Below are 20,491 nucleotides of genomic sequence, written 5' to 3'. Positions count from 1 at the left end.
CGTCTGCACAAGACGTTTGCGGCAATGAAATGAAGCTACAAAAAGAACAGAAGTGATGTCCTGAACCAAATTAGGGCAGTTTCCCAAGCAGACCCAATCATCAGCTTGAAATGCTCTGCAGAACTGGTATGAAAAGGAGAGAACAGACCAAGAAGCGCTGATAAAGAACAGACTCTTGGCTCAGCTGGCTTCAGAAGATAATCATGAGCTTTCTGGAAGCCAATTTAAGTGCCATGCCAGAGCACAGCCTAATTTCTCTGTTAAGCCCTTTGCCAGGAAATAAACTATTTCATTCAAGTGGTTATTGCATTAAGCAGAAATGACTAAGGCTGAGATTCTGAGAGCCAGCTCACTGCTGAATGCTACCTCACTTGACAAGCAGACCTTAAATAACTAGAAAAACATTTTGAAAGTGAGCTTTTAATTCACATATATTTTTAGCTGGGCCTCCTGCTAACCCCTAGATATCTTGTTTCTTATCAGAATGAGTTAAAGCTTCATGTAGCATAAGATAGAGGAAAGCTGAACTGCTACAGCACATGGCTTTATTTACTGAGTAGGATGAAATAGGTGAGAAACTGGTGATGCTGTCTGGGAAGTGGCTTCCCTTCTCTGCACAGAGCAATGCCCAAGTGTGGTAGTAGGCAGAATCTGTTAAAAAATACAAAACGTCGAATGTACTCACAAATACTTTAATGAGTTTGTCTTACTCTGGCTTCTGCAATCAGAATTTTTTGCAAATATTTGGATGACAACCAGATTTTTTTCAGAAGAATGGCATTTCATTGTTCTGCTTTAAAAATTTCCGTCATTCAATTAGGGAGCTGAAACAATGTCTTGGACAAAAATGACATGTTCGCTGCAAAGCAAACAAAAAACAAACACAAGCCCAGTGGTTTTTTCCATTAAAATAGCTATCTTTCTCCAGCTGGCTATCCCAGTATAAATCCTAATGGAGGCAAGGCACGGCAGTTTCTAACTCGAAACTCAAGGTTAAATGAAGCTGGAGGAGGAAAGCTGATCCAGGTACCTCCAAGTGGAGAACAGACCCCTTCTGCAGTGAAAACAAAGCCCCAAGCAATCAACCGCACGACATGAGTAATGCATAGTAAAGTTGTAAACAAATGATTCACAAATAAGCCATAGGCTGAGAATTATTCATTGATTTCCTCACTGGATTCTGACACACGCCACGTTTTTGACAAGACTTTCTAACCAAAAAAGGTATCCTATTTGTGGCACGTTTTTACCCAGAACTTTAGTGTGCCTGGAAAGAACTGGGTTGCTCTGAATACCTTCCTTTGAATGAAACACGAGGCCTTGACCATTTTTGTTAATCACTGTGATCACAGCACTTTTCGCCAAAGTAGGGTGTTAACCTCTGAGACGTGGCTCCGTTCCAGCTCAGATGTTTTTCTTTCTTCCTGCATTTTCTCTGTAGTTTCAGTGGGATGACGTATTCCTCACTTCCCTTCCTTTGTGTAATCCTGGTGGCACAGAATGGGAAAGGCTGCTGGGTTTCCCACCACAGATATTGCCTGCTGCTGAAATGCAAGTAGAGGGGGCTGGCTGTGCAAAAAGAACCACATCCGTACTCTTTAATGCATTCAAGAGAACCTGCATATCGCCGAGGCAGACTTTGCCCATGGTGTTAAGCATGCTGGTGTTCTCGTTAATAGTATCGCAGAAATGGGGAGCATTGTTATCCTAAAGACTGTGAGTTGTCCATTCCTCTTCTGGAAAACAAGGGTTCTTTGCTTCATGCCTAGAAAGTCAGACCATGATTAGCTATGAAATTCCAAGTTAAAAAAAAAAAAAAAAAAAAAAAGAAAGAAAACTGCAAAACAAGCAATTTGACCTGTAGGTGGTCAGTCTATATGACACATGAAAGGAGGCTCAAAGCACTAAAAAGCAGTCTGCTCTGCTTCTCTCTTTTACTTAAAACTTCTGCTTGAGTATAAAAATCTTTAAAACCTTCCTCTACCATGATGTCATGCCATCAAGTGGTGCCTTTCTCAGGTAAAGACTTATTTCTCATATATTCTCCCAGCACTATACTAAGATGGAAGGCTACTTCTCTTTTCTCTAGGCAGAAATCTGAGACATGGGCAAATTAAAGGCTTCTCCAAAAGGTCTCTGAAAGGTCTGGGCTAGCAATCTTCCACCGGACCACCAGCTACCTCCTAACACAGGTACGTATCTCGGCCTGGAATGAGTTTACCTGATATTTCAGCCTCTCTCAGCTTGGAGGGGAAGGATGAAGAACCACTCAAGGTACTTTTCAGAGCCTAGGAAGCCTTTCAGTAAAACCAGGGCAAAGTCAGGCTTGATATTGCTAATATTTCACGGGAAATCCACCTCATCCCAAGATCTTATTTCTTCACTCGAGTTTTATAACCTGTAAGGATTTCTCTGTGTACTATAAAGAGAGACACAGCCCTCACTCCTTGAGGATAACTTCTAAATCTGCTCCAAAAAGGTACCAAGGCAATACCCCTGGGTCCAAAGGCTCCAGACTTTTGAACAACCCAGATCTGACATTTGTGGCTCAGGTCCATCCCTGCTCCAAAGGCCAGAAAGCCATTCCCCTTCCACCGGTGTAATTTTAATTTTAAAAGCAGTTCTCCTGGCAGGCTGCTCTACCCTCGGCCGATTACGCAAAGTAAACTATTGACATATGCAGACCAGTTGAGGCCATTTTCTCCGTTAAATTCAAACCTTGTTTTAAAAGTGCAGTTTTAACATGTTGTTCTTTCTGAAATATTCCACAATATGTGCTTTCACGTTTGGTTATATAACATTACATTCTTTTATAATAATAAAGCACAGTGTATTTTGGAATTGTTCGCAGACTGAAGCTGTTTAGCAAATGGGACACATCCAGATGTGAAAACGTTCTGTGGCTTGGCTAGACATGTTACTAAAACTTTGAGTCAGACGTCCAAATGACGCTCAGGATGAATTTAGATTTCCTTTCTGAAAGGGACCTAGTGCTTTCCTAGTACGCTCAGAGGGAATCAGGGGTTCCTGTTTCTGATGCTGGGGCTCTGCACTTTAACACAACTTATCATGCATTTTGACCTGAATGTTAATTCAGTAATATCTTAATATCTTAATAGTGTTCTTAATAGTGTTAAATATCTTAAAAGTGCTCATGAGCTTCATTTGGGTACTTACATAGCCTGCTAATGACCTCCACGGAGGACAACACATCATCAAATAATAAAGTTGCGTTGAACCCGATGTCTTCAAGCTTCAGACTAGGGCAGAGGTGACGGGTGAGAACGTGGAAAGAAAACTCTGCTCAGCAGTTTTAGATGTATGGGCAAATTCCTATGACTTTTCCACATCTGTAGGAGGGTAACACAAGCAATAACAGAATCTGCTGTTCTAACAGAATAAATAAAATCATTTCTAAGTACGTGGGGTTCTATTTCAAGAAGCTCCTGAGAGGATGTGACCTAGGCAGGGTCCCCTGCTGGGTGAAGATGGGCAACCAGCAAGAAGAGATTTTAGCAGGGGACACCTTTGGCCATAGGAAGGCCTTTTTATGCCCCTGGGGGAACAGAAGACAGCTCAGGCCAAAGCTGTGGTCTACATCTCTAAACAGCCGTCTGAGAGCACTTACAGAGCTTTGCCAAGGGTGTGAGATCATTGGCAGGAGCCTTGGCACGGAGGATCTCTCGTCCAGCTGCCATCCCTTTTCTCCTGCATTTTCGTATGTGGCTGTTCCCCGTGCAGCTATGTCACCTGCTCGTTTGGTTATTAGGATGTTCATTCACTCTGGCCTTGTGCTATCTGCAAATTTAGACTTAAGACACCCCAGAGAGACTTCAAAGGACTTGTATATATTAGTCCTGTATTGTCTTTGCATAAGGAGAAATGTTCTGGACTTCAGGAATTTCACAACAGCTCCATGCTCTGAGTCCCGGCCCTCATTACTCCTGTTCTTCCCTGAATCACCTCCCCGACACCTGATTTATCTAGGGCCTGGGGAAGTGAGGACTAAAGTTTCTCCACTAGGACCGAATAATCTGCTTCAGTTGGCTTACTCCAACCTCAGATTCTGGTCTGAATCAGTCAGGACCTGTCCCATTAATTCAGCAGCGTTTCCGCTGGTATGAAACAATGGGTCTATGTCAACAGCGTGCTGGTCTGGGTTTCCATCACGCTGAAATCAGAGCAGTCACAATGTCACCGCCCTGCAGAAGCACAGTGGTGAGTTCATCCACAATAGATATTTTAAATTTGACTTTTTTTTTTTTTTCTGAGCTGATTTTGATGGAAAACTCTGGGCTGACTGCCTTTGAGGTTGCTATTTTTTTGTTGTTGTTGTTTGTTGTTCTGCTTCCTGGTTGTTATTAATGATATCCCATCATTATCCAAATACTTTCTAACCACAGGAATTAGCACAGCTACAAACTCTCTCTTTCTCTCTCCCTTTTTTGTATTTCTCCCCTTCCCCAGCAAATAACGAATTGCTGTTTATTTGTAGGGGCCAAAAGTCACAAACTGCTTTCATCCTTTCCCTGCAAATAGGCACAGTTCGGTGATTTGCCACACAACCGAAAACTTTAGGTTTACTACTTCACACTATTTATTGTTTCATTTATTCACACAATTCTTACTTACTCGTTCAGAGGATTAATCCCGGTACAATTCAGTTTATTGCGCTGGTGAGGTTCTAACACAAATGTTGAGCTTTGGCTTTCTTTATCAAAGTTACCGCTTTAAAAACATGCTTATCTTCAACTAGCCATCATCCACAGCTGTGAGATATCTGGGTGGGAAATGAGAGACAACTTAAAATTGCATGCCAGACCTGCTTTATTTGCAGATGTGCAATGTGCACAGAATGGCCACCTGTCCTTACTAGCCATAAAGGAAATATATATTAATGTCTGCACTGAGCTTTGCAACGATTTCAAAAAGTTTTCTTTTTGAAGAAGAAAAAAAAAAAAAAGGCACTGGACATTTCATGCACTTATATGGTATTTTGTGGACTTGGTACTTTAGAGCCAAAGGAAATGTCCATGTCCAAGAGAGCTTGCTGGATGTGCAGGCAGCATTCTTGGAACTGGGTTAAACTGTAATCATCAGGGAACTCGCTTTGTTGCTTTCCTTATGCTAGCATATCCAATGTGAAAAGCAGTGCGAGCTTCCATCCAGCGTAGGAACTTCTCCATTCTTTCTGGAAGCAACAATTTCATTCCTGGTGGATCAGTGAGCAGCACACACACACACAAACACGCAGGGCTTTGCTCTCTTCGCACTTTATCTCTGGGAAGTCTCACACTCACTTGGATATTAATTTGCCAGTTCTATGCTGGGGTCTTCCAGTTCTCCTCCAGATCTGCCTCAAGGGCTGGGAATAATCCCACCTCATGCTAGGCATGCATAGCATAGGTGTCTGCAGCTAAGCTAGACACCTGGTGTACTGTTTGTAGTCAGCGGGGAGACACCGGCGTTTTTAGGGACCAAAGTTAGGGGCCTTTTTCTTCAGAACTGGCCTCTGTTAGATATTTAACTTGGATTAAATGGATTGCACCCTAAAATCCACTTAATAGCTCTCCATTGTCTACAAAGGAGCTTGGGTCATTGACTCAGATAGACATAGATGCTGTAGGGATGTCCGAATCCTACCCCTTCTTTCCGAAGTAAAATCTCAGCCTGGTTTGACATCCTCTCTGGATGTGCAGTGGGTTTATACTCCATCAGACTAAGGGAGACATGTCAGCTCAAACCTCACTCAAACCTCGCTCAAACCTGCTTATCCCTTTCTCAGTCACCGTGTCCTGCACCAAGATCACGCCTGTCAGTCAGACCCATACGCTAGGTACCAGTTTTGACCTCTCTGACCTCTTCTGAATTCCTTTAAATACAGACTGTCACAACTGTTTAGGTTCCTCTAGGATAAAGCTTTTCCTATGCATCTCCATGGACAAAAATTTTTTTGCAAGCCTTAGGTCTTCTCCGTGAGCAAGCTGTAGAAATTGTCTCCAATCAAACTACTTACGAATAGAAAACTCATTGATGACTTTAACCAGAATATGGGTAACATAATTACACGGTTGATATGTACAATCCATATATGTATGGCCACACTATTTTATGTCTTCCCCTTCTGCGTTCCTCAAATCTCACCTTCACTGATGTCCACAGCTTTTCTTTCCCATCTCTTCCTATCATCCGCATTTAGAGAGCAGTTCTTGCTTCTGTCTCTCACCCCTTTTGCCACATTTTCTGAAAAACTCTTCCCATTAAATATCTATCAGCCAAGTTCATTGTTCTTCAGATTCCTCCTCTAAGCTCGCCTTGGCCCTGATGCCTAGAAATACTTGGCAATACACGCTGGCTTGCTGACTAATGCAGTTGCATTGTTTCCTCTCTCTTCATATAGGTCTGTTGTCTTCTGCCTTGGATTTAGGTTGGAAAACTATTTATCCATGCATATATAGCACTGAGCTCAATTGCTCCTGAGCCACCATAGTACAATGAGTAAAAAACAACAATTAAATAAACAAATTTTGAAAACTCAGGGGTAAGTAGCTTTTCACAAAAATCTTTCCGGTGGAGAGTTCCCCCGTCCTTTTTCACTAACGCCGTGCTCCTTTTGTTACACATTCCTCGTTCTTCTGGTTTTGATTCCTTCATGCTTCAAGTTGAAAAACTTCAGCTAGGTTCTGAAGCCAACATACGGTCGCAAGCATGTGCTTTTCTTTTTAAAATTCTTTCATTTTCTTTGTGTCAGTAAATGGCCACGTTTTAGGTAAAAAAAAGGTCACCACCTTTTTTAAGGGTGCTCGAGGGAGGCAGAAAACTTCCAGGCTGTAACAGGTTTCTACCATCTGTTGCTCCGACAGAATGGGTTACACTGCAAGCAGGTATTGGTGAGATGGGGTTTACTGGTAAGGTCTTTTATTAGATCTGCTGGTATAGCTTGAAAAATTAGGCAGCTTTCCAAAATATAAGCCCTTCTGATGTCCCGAATATGTCCAAAATAGAATGTATATAAAATGCATAGTCTAATATAGCTTATGCTGCATTAATAAGCAAAAAAAAAAAAAAATCCAACAGATAAAATACACCAAAAAAGAGGAAGTATACAGCCAAACCCTGAGATACATTTGGTCTAGAAAGAATACAGTCAGTAAGTGCTACATCAATAATCTAAGGATTATTTTTACCAAAAGATGCTCTTCTACTAAAGTAGATAAAGTCATTGAAATAGGTATTTAAACTTCTCCTAAGGAAATGCTTCAGACCAGAAAGAAAACCTCCTCTGATTATGGATTAGTGAGAAAACACCACCCTAGCCTGGAAGCCATGCAGAGCAGTTACAGCTATGATTACAGCCTAAATAAATATTCTAGTTTGAAGAAATCCTTCAAGGCCTCTTATCCTACCCCAAAACAAACCTCCACTTCTCTTCATTTGAAATTAAGGTGTCATCTACAGAGACGCAGTTTCTTCAGGTCTTCTGTTTTGTCTGGTGTCTTATTTCTTTTTTTATCTCCGGTGAAATCTAGGTGAGGAGATCATAGGTGGAAGACTCAAACCTCTGCAAGGCAGTAATTAATAATAATGCAAATTTTAGGGCCACAAAGGTGATATGGGGCCTGGAGCATCTTCCCTATGAGGAAAAGCTGAGAGACCTGGGTCTGTTCAGCCTGGAGAAGAGAAGACTGAGAGGGGATCTCATCAATGTGTATAAATACCTGAGGTGTGGGAGACAGAGGGATTTGGCCAACCTCTTTTCAGTGGTTTGTGGGGACAGGACAAGGGGTAATGGCCACAAGATGGAGCCCAGGAAGTTCCGCACCAACATGCAAAAGGACTTCTTCACGGTGAGGGTGACAGAGCACTGAAACAGGCTGCCCAGGGAGGTTGTGGAGTGTCCTTCTCTGGAGATATTCAACGCCCGTCTGGACACCTACCTGGGCAGCCTGCTCTAAGGAACCTGCTTTGGCAGGGGGGTTGGACCTGAAGATCTTTTGAGGTCCCTTCCAACCCCTTCAATTCTGTGATTCTGTGACTCTGTGAAATAGCTTTGTTTGAGAGGCAAGAACTAAGAGCTTGTTTTTCCCCAAATGTTCATCAGGAACAGAAATCCTTACAAGCTGCACCTCCAGTGAAGTGAAATCAGTCAGCATTCCTGCTGGCCTCTGCCTAGCCTTTTGGAGGCCACCCCAACAGCGCTGCCTCAACAGCTCTTGCGTGCCCGGTTCCTCTGGATAACTGCTCTCTGCTCTCCGCTGGGGAATGCCGTTGGCCTGGCACGATGCCCGAAAGCTTTTGCAGATGGTCGGGAATGTTTTATTCTGATAAAGAAAGGACTCCAGATGTAAGAATGTCAGTTCTCAGCCCTAAAAGAAAAAGGGAGGGGAATACGTTTTGGAATGGAAATAGCCATCCTTTTCTCGAGGACAGAGGATGTGGGTGACAGTTTTTCTAATTCTTTCTGTTGTAATGCAGCAGCAACTTGTGCTGTACCCAATATTTTTTTCTGTAGAGGAAGACCTCATCTTCAGCTTGGTGGTTTACCATCCACACCAGCAACTTTTTTCTGACAGTAGTCTTTTCATTGCAGCCATTGCTCCTGCTTTAGATCTCTTGATCCTGATGTTCTGGTAACATCTGCATAAGACTTCCTTTATTACTGTTCCAGGCACTGTCGCTTTCCATCTCTTTGCCAATGTTTTGGTATGATGATGCAGTGTCCGAGCAGCATTTTGAAACTGGTCACCTTTATGTAACACAGCACTGGTCCCAAAAACAAATCTTTTTGAATTTATGCTTGAAAATGTCAGACCTTACTCAGTAGGAGCCACTCAACAAGAGCCTATTCACTTCAGATCTGAACGTGGTCTAAGCGGAAATAAAGACTGTAATACTAATCCCTGAGTTAACCTACCCTTTTTTACAATCTGTAAGATTAATAACAATTCAGTCTTGCATTGCATTACATCCCTTTACTACACTCTTAGAGAGACACACAGGACAGAATAACCCCATCCTAAAGTAAATGCCTAGAATAGAGTAGATGAATGGTGCTGCCCCCTCCACTGACTGCACTTAGGCACCAAGGTGCTCAGCTGAGGCAGAGTCACCTCTGCTATAGACACTGGACGATGGGGGAAATGAATCCCACCTAAATTGCCTGAAAATCCTGAGTTGTTAAAAGCATAACTTTTTTTTTTTTTATATGTGAGTGCAACTCTGTGTTCCAGCACAGATTACGTATGCTGGTCATTGCTACGGGACACTTACCTCTTTGTATTGTTTTGTACTATACAAAGCAATATAAGTATATTATATTTATATATAATATAACTGTATCAAGTAGCCTGAGCAATCAAGTCCACGGATCAACATTCATGGTTCTACATCTGCAATATTTGTTTCTTTCTTCAGTCCCCAACAACTAAGGAAAAATAGTATTAACTGTTCCCATAGAGTATCTATGTTAGGATTCCACCCTTATCTACACAGCCACATGCTGTTTTGTCCCACAGGAACAGGGCACAGAATGATTTCACAGGAGGAGAGATTTAGGACAACTTTCCATCTGGCATCTGCTTAGCCTTCCAACCTATATACATGATGTTTTGCATAGGTTATACAGAAAATGTAATGGAGAGCTGCCTGTGAATGCTGTTCATAGTGTAGTCAGGGTTTAAGGGGAACAATAAAGGAGAAGACAGTGCAGAGAAATGAGGTTATTTCTTAGCATCACAAATGATACTAGGAAAGTGCCGAGAATGGGAGAAAGAAATGAGGTTATTAGCAAAGATTGAGGAAGAAAGTAATGGAAGTGTAACATAAATTGTAACATGACTCAAAAATTGGAGATACTCAATGCAGAGCTTTGAAAGAGCTTAAGATTCGATGAAATGCCAATAAAACTATAGAGCAAGCTTGTAAAAGATCATTCAGTGATTTAGTGCTGAGACAGGGGAACTCATGCTAATTTTCTCTCTGGGAACTCTGATACTGGTCCCTAGAAAGTAACATCATCAATATGTGTTTCATCTGACCTTCCACTGCATTCTTAGGTGTAGACCAGAAGCACTGCCAGCCCCATGGTTGCTCCAGGCCTCCTGGATGGACTTGGGTCAATAACAGCCTCCTCCTGAATGTTTGTCTGTATTGTGCAGAGCCAAGCACAGTGCAGAGCATCCCCCAGTAAGTGCTGGTCCATACTTGCAAATACATATAGTAGAGATGTTCCTGATCTTATCCACTGTTATGTTTATGAGAATTGCTTTTTGCAGGTGATTCAGGAGAGGATTCCTTGCAGAAAGCGAGCGTAGGGAAATGCACCTGATATGAAAGTCATATTGGTAGACCCGTTACAAAGTTTAAATTTGAAGTGTGATGTTCTTTCCCCAAACCTATTTTGGCCTATTTTGGCCTTGCCAATGGTAAGTACAGATAACCTTGGAATGCATGTGCAAGTCAAGTTTTTCATGAAAGCATCTTTAAGTGCTAGCCAAAGTGATTTGTTGTGGCTGTAAGTGTTCTACCCAGTAATGTGCAAAATTAGAAAGCATTTCTTTTGCCCAGTTGTGGATGTTCTGCCAGGCTACATCCTCCCAGCTGAGAACTGTCCCTGTGCCTGACCAGTAAGGCAATACAAAGACAGCGTCTCCCCTAGATCATTCCTGTTAAGAACAAAAGGAGCAGCTTGTCAAAGGGCTCAAAGCCCCTGAACCGTTTCTCTGAAATTTCTGAAGATTTTCACCGCCCCCCCCAAAAAAAAACCTCTAGCTGAATTGCTGCTGATAATGACCCAAGGGCCACTGACCTTGGGTCCTGTAAACCTGCATTTAACTCCAGCCAACCACCAGGCAGGCTGTAAACAGATGTTCTATTCCAGAGCCAGTTGTTGGCGGAAGATGTGACCGCTTCTACCTGACCCCCCTACCCCGTAAGGTACTACTCTTTCCACCCTTTTCAAATGCCAATTTCATAGGTTACTTCTTGTGAAACAATGGGAATGCTTCCTAAACAATTTGAGTGACAAACAGACAACTTAGCTTAGAGAGTTAAAATAATTCATTTTCGCAATCTAGGTCACTTTGCCTGGGACGGGTTTAGAAGTGTTTACATGAACAACTCAGCTGACAGATACGAGAGGTCAGGCATCTGTGGAAGAGTGGCAGTGAGGAACATTTGGGAGCGATAACTCCTTCCAGTGTCACAGCTGAACGCAGAGGGAGATAGCAGGTCGCAGACTGAAAGTGCCTACTGCTCAGGAAGGATGTGGGCAGCTGATGTACATAGATAGTAGCAAAGCCATGCTTTTTTGCCCAGGGTACTGACTGGGCTGCAATTAAAAACAGAAAGATCAACTAAAAAGATGATAAAAATAGGACAGATCCTCACACATCTTCTAAAAAGGAAACTTACGTCTCACCTTTACATTATAGCGCTCTGAATCCATCAATAAAATAGGAAGAGAAGAATCATAGAATAGTCACAGGACGGTTTGGGTTGGAAGGGACCTTAAAGCCCACCCAGTTCCAGCCCCTGCCATGGGCAGGGACACCTCCCATCAGATCAGGTTGCCCAAAGCCCCATCCAGCCTGGCCTTGAACACCTCCAGGGATGGGGCACCCACAGCTTCTCTGGGCAACCTGTGCCCGGTGACTTGGGCTTGAAGGAGCCTCTGAATAAGTTCATCACAAGGAACCACAAGGGAACTAAGCTTTCTGAGAGACATAAGATGCCACCACAGGCCAGAGTGTGGAGAAATCAGTAGCTCCTCCACCCACATCCATCACGGCCACATAGGCCGCAGGACTCAGCAAGGCCTTGCCACTCTGCCAAACGGCACGAAATGTCCTGGGCCTCCCAGCGTGGTGTCTTGGTGCAGCTTTTGCTGTACTAATGTATACGTTGCACAGGTCTGGGAATGACGGTGGTGACAGAAGGCGCACAGACTGTCACCTCCTCTGTCACAAATGCCAGAAGCAGTCCCAAGGCCTACTCTGGTGAGAGGGACTAAATGAGAGAACAAATACTTTTTCTACTTGTCATGACTGTTCTAAAGAAAAAGCATCATAAAACAGACATCAATAAAGCATTTTATACCCAAACTAAACTCTTGCTTGCCTAATAAGAAAACCAACTTCTATTATTATCCCTACAAGTGCCACCTGGGGGCTTCTCAAATTATATTCCTTCTTTGGAGTGGTGTCCATGGATTCATTTATGAACATTCATAAACTGGGAAAGAGGTGAGAAGTTGGGAGGCAAAACCTGCAGACTAGTCAGTATTATTTAAGGAAGGAGAGTCCTGGAGAGACTGCAAAGATTTTCTGAAGGTTTTATGCTGGAATAATGTGCTCAGCTTGGCTACTGTGTCTAAAAAAGAATATAGCTGAAAGAAAAAGTTTGAAAGATGGGTAGTAAAAATCGTGTAAGAATGGAAAACTGTGAGTATTAGAGGAAAAATGCTGAAATCATTAATTTTAGAAACAGAACAAGGAAGGCAGACTATGATGAAGTGCATAAAATAAATGCTCAAAAGAGGCACCTTGGGAATCTTCCATGCATGTGCTTTTCACAAGAAAATATTCACTGAAATAGAATAGCGGTCAGCATGAAAGGGACGGAGAGAAATATTTCAAACCCTATACAACCTCCACTGACTTATGGGGTGCTGGGTAAGAGATTAGCTGGGCTGAAGAACGGAACAAGTATTTTCATGAAAAATGTGAACTGAGATCAAACATGTATGGGAGAGAGATAAACCTTAAAATTCTGTGGCATTAATGTAGCCTAACTATAATGATATTGTTGGGGAGAAAACACTTACCACAAGTATTAATGCAACTAGATTATAGGATCTAGTCATTACTAAGGACAGGATATTTAACTTAACAGATTACAATTCAGATCCAGTAAGATCATTCCTATGCAAGCACCAACACTTTGGTGGGCATCCTGATTAAAGGCGGTGCATCACTGCCAGAAAAATTTAGACATCTATGTTGAATCACCTTGTTTGGCTTTGAGTGCCAACAGCATGAGGTAGCAAGAGCTGCTTAATCGTGACACGATGTCTGCAAATCCTTTGTAAAAGAACTCCTTCAGATACTCCCTCTCGCTACAGGGACACTCGAAGCATCTCGTGCTAGTGAGTGGGTATTACATGGGAAGATGTTGTAGTAAAAGTTTTGTCCTCAGATGTCTCTGAAATTGTACACGCTCAATCAAAAAGAAAAAGGCTCGCGCTTAAGGCAGAATGTGCTGGATGGTTTCAGTACTGCCCACCCTTCTCTTATTTCTCAGTCTAGGCTGAGAAAGGTAGATAACTGGTTTGATTGTTGGTGGCAGCTGGCTCTGTTCCAACATAAAGGATAAAGCCAGGCCAACATGAGGCATGGTAATTCCTGGGATTGTATCAAAGGCAGAGATATGCGAATTATCTTCTTTACTCAAAAGCTTTTAAGACTTCAGCAGGATGTGTCACAAGCTTTCGGTAAGGAATTTATTACTTTAAAAATTGCTATGAATCAGTGCCATGGTGCATGTGAAATGAACATGCGAAAGGGGAAGAAAGACGGTCGTGCCCAGCAGCCTGACAGCCAGTGCCTGTTTAGCTGCTGCGGGAATCTGTTCGTGAGCGTGAGCATCATTAAGAAATTATATCTTCTTTTACTGTGAAGTGCCATTCCCTGGATAAAACAAAACAAAAGCTAGATCAGGCGATCACCATTGTTTCAAATCTTAAGCCAAAGCAGTCTCTCTGTGCTTTTCCAGTACTTAGACATCTCATTGTTGAGCCAAGAGTAAAAGAAGGGTGAAAAAAAAAAAAAAAAAAGAGTAAAAGAAGGCTGAAGCTTGTACATTGTCCTGATACGCAGCAGCTGAAGTCAAGGTTGCTAACTCGGACCTTCTCCCAAAAACTCTGGCCTCCACTTCTTTAACAAAACGGCTGCATTCCAGTAGGTTTCTTCAGGGATCTCTGGAATATGCTGATCTCCAGTTTTCCTTTCTAGTTTGCAATCCAAGATGTAGGCAGCACTCCTCCGAGAAAGATGCGAAAATACAGTCCTAATATTACCTCTTCCGTGTGTGTATTGTCCTGAAACTTGACTTTATAAATAAAAAGGTCACTTTAGAGGTGGTTCTAGCTCTAGGGATGAGTGGTGAGAGTAGGGTTGAATTGTGGCATTTTGCTGTGAGCTCAGAGAAATTTAGGGTTGTGACTCAAGGTCACAGGCAGATTAGGAATGGCTGTGGGGGCTGACACCTACAATATGGACACAGATTTCGTTGTCCTTTGTGCTGACACCGGAACTTGTCCAGTCCCGTGATGAATTGGTTCAGGACACCAAAGTGGCAGGAAACAACTTCAGGAAAAATAAAATAAAATTAAAATAAAGAAAAGAAAAGAAAAGAAAAGAAAAGAAAAGAAAAGAAAAGAAAAGAAAAGAAAAGAAAAGAAAAGAAAAGAAAAGAAAAGAAAAGAAAAGAAAAGAAAAGAAAAGAAAAGAAAAGAAAAGAAAAGAGAAGAGAAGAGAAGAGAAGAGAAGAGAAGAGAAGAGAAGAGAAGAGAAGAGAAGAGAAGAGAAGAGAAGAGAAGAGAAAAGAAAAGAAAAGAAAAGAAAAGAAAAGAAAAGAAAAGAAAAGAAAAGAAAAGAAAAGAAAAGAAAAGAAAAGAAAAGAAAAGAAAAGAAAAGAAGTGAAAGTTTTTTACTGATTTAGTGACAAGGACTGGGTGATTGAAGGTCATATGAGCATGAGAGCTGGCACCAGGAACAGGGTGGCTTCATGGAGCCAGGGACTGATCAGGGCTGTAACAATCCGACTGGCTTCAATTGTCACAGAACAGGGAGCAGGGAGTTGGACTGCCACTGTGGGTCAGAGGTTGTGGATCGACATCCTATGCTCAGCTCTGCTAGCTGCTTCTTCCAACCTCCTCTTCCCACCTGATGGTGATGTTCACAGAATTACAGAATGGTTAAATTGGGTAATGTTGCCCCAGATCTGCCAGCAGAGCTGCCCCAGTCAGTGGCCGTACGCCAAGTTACTGTTAAAAAGATTAAGCTAACCAAGCTATTTGGGACTGAAGTGGGCTGGGAGACAGCTCTACCAGCAGACAGGACAGTAAACTCCTGAGGAAGGACAGGGCAAGAGGTCTGGTGGGCTGGGTGCACAGGGTACACACAGCAAGAACTCCTCGGTCACAGCTGCTTACAGCATGCACACTAGTTTGTACCCCTAAAGAAGGTGCATATTTTAACATTAAAATAAATAAATAAATAAATAAATAAAGAGACAGACTGCTAGGTCGCTTGATAAACATTATTCTTACAGGGAAGAAATAGCAAGTCTCTTAAGTTTAGTGGAGAGACATAACCAGAAGAGATGGCTGAGAGCTGGAGCCAGGCAAAACTCACACGAGAAATAAGGCACAATTGTTGAGCTGTGACAGTGATTAACCAGTGGAACAGGCGAGCACGGGAAGCAGTAGATTTTCCATTCCTTCAAGTCTTCAGCTCAGGACTGGACACCCTTGTGGAAAATCCTTCCAATAAACATGAGATTTTGGGCACAGCACTAACTAGCTCAGTAAAATGCCGTCGTGCTTGTTAAACGGGAGGTCAAGCTAGATGACATAAAACCCCGCCTCATCTTAAAAATCCCTGAAGTAGATGAAACAGCTATTGAGCTCCACTATGGAAATATTTAGGGTATACATTCATACTCTTTCCTTGTTGGTGTCTTGTGGCAGTGTTTTGGAATACCGCAGCTGCAGATGACCCGATGTCCAGGCCATCATCCTGCTCCTGCTGAACCCTCCTTTGGGGTCAGTCTGTCTGTCTGAAGCCCCTTAGCTATAGCTACCTCCAGCTCAAAAATCTGTGTCTAATTCTGACTGTGCTATGTAAAAGCAGAACTACAAATTAAGGGAAAAAGGAGCATACTTTTGTACCGAGTGGAAGGAAAGTAGAAGGAAGTATATTTATTCAGATGCGACAGATGTTATGTGTGAATGAAGGCTGAGTAACGAGCTTTTCATGCAGTCTTCAATCTGCAGTTTGCCCAGCACGTCATGTCAAAAGCTTTCTGAGTCTCTAAGATGCATGCACAGAGCCCGATACCTGTGCGCAACCTGAGTATTTGCATGAGACCATCATTTGGAAGAGTTAGCATGTGTGAATTCAGACTGTTTGTGCACTCAGCTACCCAACTTAAAAGAAGGCCTTCATTTTGAGGCTGAATTAAAAAAAAAAAAAAAAAAAAAGTCTATTCCTATCATTACTTTGCAATATTACAACACTATTTTCATTCAAGAAAGAGCCACAGCAAACAGCCAAGCATAACCCACGGTTCACAGACTGGATCTGAAGGCTCCACAGTTTTCAATATATATATTTTTTTTCTACCAGTCAACTCTGTAAACCACTTCCCAGCAGCAAGCCTGCGTGCTCACAGTAACTCTTAAGTTTCTCAAAGATTATCAGAAATATGTCACTACCCAGAGCCCAAATCTTAGCTTGGCTGTGAAGGTAAAGGAAACAGGCCAGTGAGACTTTTCCTTAATTATGATGCTATGTAATTTACTAGATTACCGTATTTTACTCTTAGCTAGTTCCAGTTAATTCTGTGCTTCCTTCATGTTGTCTGCCCTGCACCTGTAACACACTTGTGTAGAAGGGAATTCAAGATGCCATCGGCCTCATTGGTCCTATATAGGATCGGTTCTGCCTCAAATGTTCCTGACTGACATTTCTCTAACCTTAAAGGTCTCCATACACCATCCTTCACAGCAATCTTTTCCTATTCATTATCTATTTCTATAGTTTTCCTATATGTACCCTGAATCTTCTTTACTGTAATTAAAGCCCATTGCTTCTTGTCCCATACAAAAAAAAAAATGTTCTTTTCAATGGTCTTTCATTTCTTTCATGTCTCTTATCACATTCTTCTCAGTTTCCTGTTGTTTAGGCTAAGAAGTTCCAGTTTGTTCCATTTTTCCGTTGCAGGTCATGGTTTCAACCTTCTCATCATTTCTGCTGCTTCTTCTCTGGGAGCTCTCCGATTGACTCATATTGTTCTTGAGCTGTATTGCCTGAAACTGGATACATAGATGAGACCTTAGCTGCTGCAGACGACATGATGCAACTTTTAATCTGTTTTAATGCCTTCGATCTCCTTCCTGAAACCTGGTCTTTATTTGCGTATTCTCTGTCCCGTGCTTGCACAGTTGAACATTTCTGCTTAAGTGTTTTATCTGAAATTTATGTCCAGTGAAAATCTATTTTCAGACCCTTTTAGAAATACATGAAAAGCTTTTGGAATTCTAATCCTAGGCCCTAGAGTATTTTTGGTCCCCTCCCACCTCTGTTGTTTCCATGTGGAATGTGCCCACCTTCCATTCTAGCAGCTAAATTATTAACAAATTGATTATAAAGGACTTTAGGCATGGAGAGTCCAACTAGCAAGGAATGGTACAAAGCAATTGTGACAGCACTAGTCTGATAGTACTCAGCACAGAGATGCACTGAATTTGTCATCTCCGTACTTTTTAAGGTCTTCACATAGAAAAATGGCATGAAGCAATGTTGGGCCATGGTTTAACCCACTGTTTTTGAAAGAATCATTAGTTAACGTGGTATTTTCCATTTGACACCTGCCCATATCCTGCACAGCCTCTTTTGTCAGCCCAACACAACTATTTGTGTAGTGAAGCAGTAAACCAGGCTCGGGGAAAACTAAAGGGCACAGGGAGAAGTACAGTCCAAGGCTAGGTTCATGCTCTGTGCTGGTTCACGGCGTGAGCTTGTGCCAACACGAGGAAGAGGACAGGAACGTATGGCTGGGAGTGTTTAAGCAAAATTAAGCCCTTGCTGCTGCTCAGAGGAACGGCCCCACGCACATTTCTGCTCCAGTCTTCTCTCTGATGCTGGGGGTAGTACTTAACACTGCTTTCTTCTTTTTGGCTTGGTTAGTTCTCGACCTGATCGGATCTGGCTGATCACACATCTAAATGGTCACCGATGTTGGCTCAAGACCAGTATTGGACATATAAGAGGGGTCCTAAAAAGTAGTTTCAAGATTGGTTTTTGTCTCCCTAGAACGATGTTTTGGCCCAGAAAAGTGTCTCCTTTACCACGCCTTCCATCACCTCGCTGTGCTGCTGTGTGACCGATAAAAAAGACACACCAGGAGCGTGTACGGGGGTGTTGTACCAGTGCCTCGCCTTCCTTAGCCGGCTGTATCGCTGAGGGCCTTCCACCTGCAGCTCTGCTTTCCACCCCCAGCTCTCTATCTGCTCCCCCGAGATACCTTGGCAATGTTTCCCAGGGCCGCTGGGGCAATATCTTTTCCTTGTTTTTCTCGTGCCGTTGTTCTCGTGCTCTTATTCTCATGACCTTGCACCTGCAAACCTCGATAGTTTTCTTTGCAGGTTCTCATGAGAAGTAATTGCCACCAGCGTGAGAATTACCCCTTTTCCTCCCTTTTCCTCCCTTTCCACCCCTTTCCCAGCCTTTGGTTGTAGTTTTTAGTTTACATTACAGGGGGCACAAAGCTTCACAACCCACCAGAATGCATCTCCTGCGATATGAGCAGCTACAAGCAGTAGTGTTTGAGTGGGTCCCGATTAAAACAACACAGTTAATACGGGAAAAGCATGATGCTGATCAGGGGTCAGTGTAGAAAGGAGTCCAGGAGAGGATATTGATCTGAGGACCCTCCCCACCTTTTTTTTTCCCAGCTGCCCACTTGGAAGAGCTCTCCCTTTCCCTTCTCTTTTTCTCTTTCTCCAGTTTATTTGCACTGTTAGATTCAATATATGCCCTCAGCCACGAGCACTGCTACTAAATCTTTGTGCATCCACATCCTATGTGCAACAGGGGAATGGCAGAGAGGGCAGGAATCCCCCAAGAGCCTCTTGCTTTAGCAGCAACAACGTCTTAGACTGGCTTTGTGCATCCTACAGGTGCAGGCAGTTAAAACTAATAAAAATTGGGGTTGCAGAATCAGGATGGGGAGTGACAGTGGAATGGGAACGTGCTTTCTGGTGGCAGTCTGCAGCTGCATTGGGTTGGAATAGGGACACTCTAAGTGGGAAGAAAAGCCACTAATACCCAAGACTTTGTAAAGAGTTAACAGCTTACACAAACTGGTGTGACCAGATTACTTTTGTTCCAGTTCTTACTGGTGTGACCAGAGGAACGGTTCAGGAACAGAAAGCTGCCAAGTAGATCCCTGGCTGGTGGGATGGGATTTTTGGGAGAAGAACAAGCAAGAGCAAAGCCACGAGGTGATAGGGTACAGGTGCTGCTCCAGCAGCTGCTGCTATGGCCTGCATTTCCTTAACACTGCTGGTAAATCTGTGCCTGCGACCTGTTACAAGGCTTCATGGTTACTTTGGAGTTTTTCCAGTGCAACTACTGAAAAATTAAATTGAAATACGAGCTGAGAGAATAACTCATTCCTTTAAATACAGATTAACCTTAGGTGTCAGGCCACTTTTTCCAAGCAAACAATTCTTGCCCCATGCGGCTAAAGAAAGCCTGATGTAGAAAGAATAATAAATGTGCCTCTGAGGCATTTCTAAATCGCCTGATTTTGTTGCAGCTGAGCATTGCGCGGATATTTTAGTACTGCAAGTAGCTCCTGAGGATGATGCCAACACAGTCATCATGACTGCGTGTGTTTCAGTGGAAAATACTTCGGGTTAAGTTTTGGGCGTGGCTATCTCAATAGAAAAATATTTAAGGGAAAGTGTATTGTCATGGTAAACTGCACTAACAAACAGGGTGGGGCATGGGAAAAAAAAAAAGCAAAAGTTACTTATTAATGGGAAAAGGCAAAAGTCACATTTTGCAAAATTCTCTTCAATTATCCTTATATTTTTCACATCAGCTGCTCCTTTGCCGAGCGTGGCTTACACAGAACAGATAGTGCAGCACAAAGCCTGGTCTGTACTGCCTTTGCCATGGACTGGCTGTGTAACGGGGGTGCTTTTTTAGGACAACCCCCTGGTGTTGCAGACAGAGCCAGGCCATGAATACTCAACCCAAAAGGCACCAGGAGGTAACGGAGACATGGGGCTTCCCTGGATGGTTGTGACCTGTTGCATCTTTCCCAAGTTGAATGCAAATCTTGGTGGGGAGCATCCTTGTAGTGTTATTTTTGGGAAGATGTGGAGAAAATTTTAGGTAGGTAGCTCCACGTATGTTCACTACGTAGACAGGGAAAGTGAAATGCAGTTTATCTGAACTGTTTCCTATGCTGGCCTTTCAGACTTTTTTGGTGCTTTGGTGTTAGATTCAGTACCTTACCATTCACGGTGATAGGAACAAGTTCTTCGATGGCCAACGGGATGGACAGTAGCTCTTGGCATTTAGGACACTTTTAATTCTGATACAAAAGTACCGTGTCAAACCAGCAGCTGAATTCCTGTTGCTGGAGGTGGTATTGCTACTGGACCTTGACACAGGGCCAGCGTGGGCTGCAGATCCCC

The 20,491-nt window shown here is 42.8% G+C and overlaps 1 long non-coding RNA gene across 1 annotated transcript; it reads right to left on the bottom strand.

The window, feature by feature from the left end:
• Positions 1 to 465: 465 nt before the first annotated feature.
• Positions 466 to 4,811, bottom strand: LOC310890862. The gene is made up of 3 exons (XR_014577337.1): positions 4,633 to 4,811; positions 3,178 to 3,350; positions 466 to 1,765 (listed from the first exon to the last, which is right to left on the bottom strand). It is a non-coding gene; the product is annotated as an uncharacterized lncRNA (long non-coding RNA).
• Between the last annotated feature and the right edge of the window lie 15,680 nt (positions 4,812 to 20,491).

The sequence above is a fragment of the Anser anser genome, assembly GCF_964211835.1.
Source record: "Anser anser genome assembly, contig: HAP1_SCAFFOLD_664, whole genome shotgun sequence".
NCBI lineage: Eukaryota > Metazoa > Chordata > Aves > Anseriformes > Anatidae > Anser > Anser anser.
Note: the sequence above shows the minus strand (reverse complement) of the source record. Positions and strands in the feature narration are given on the sequence as shown.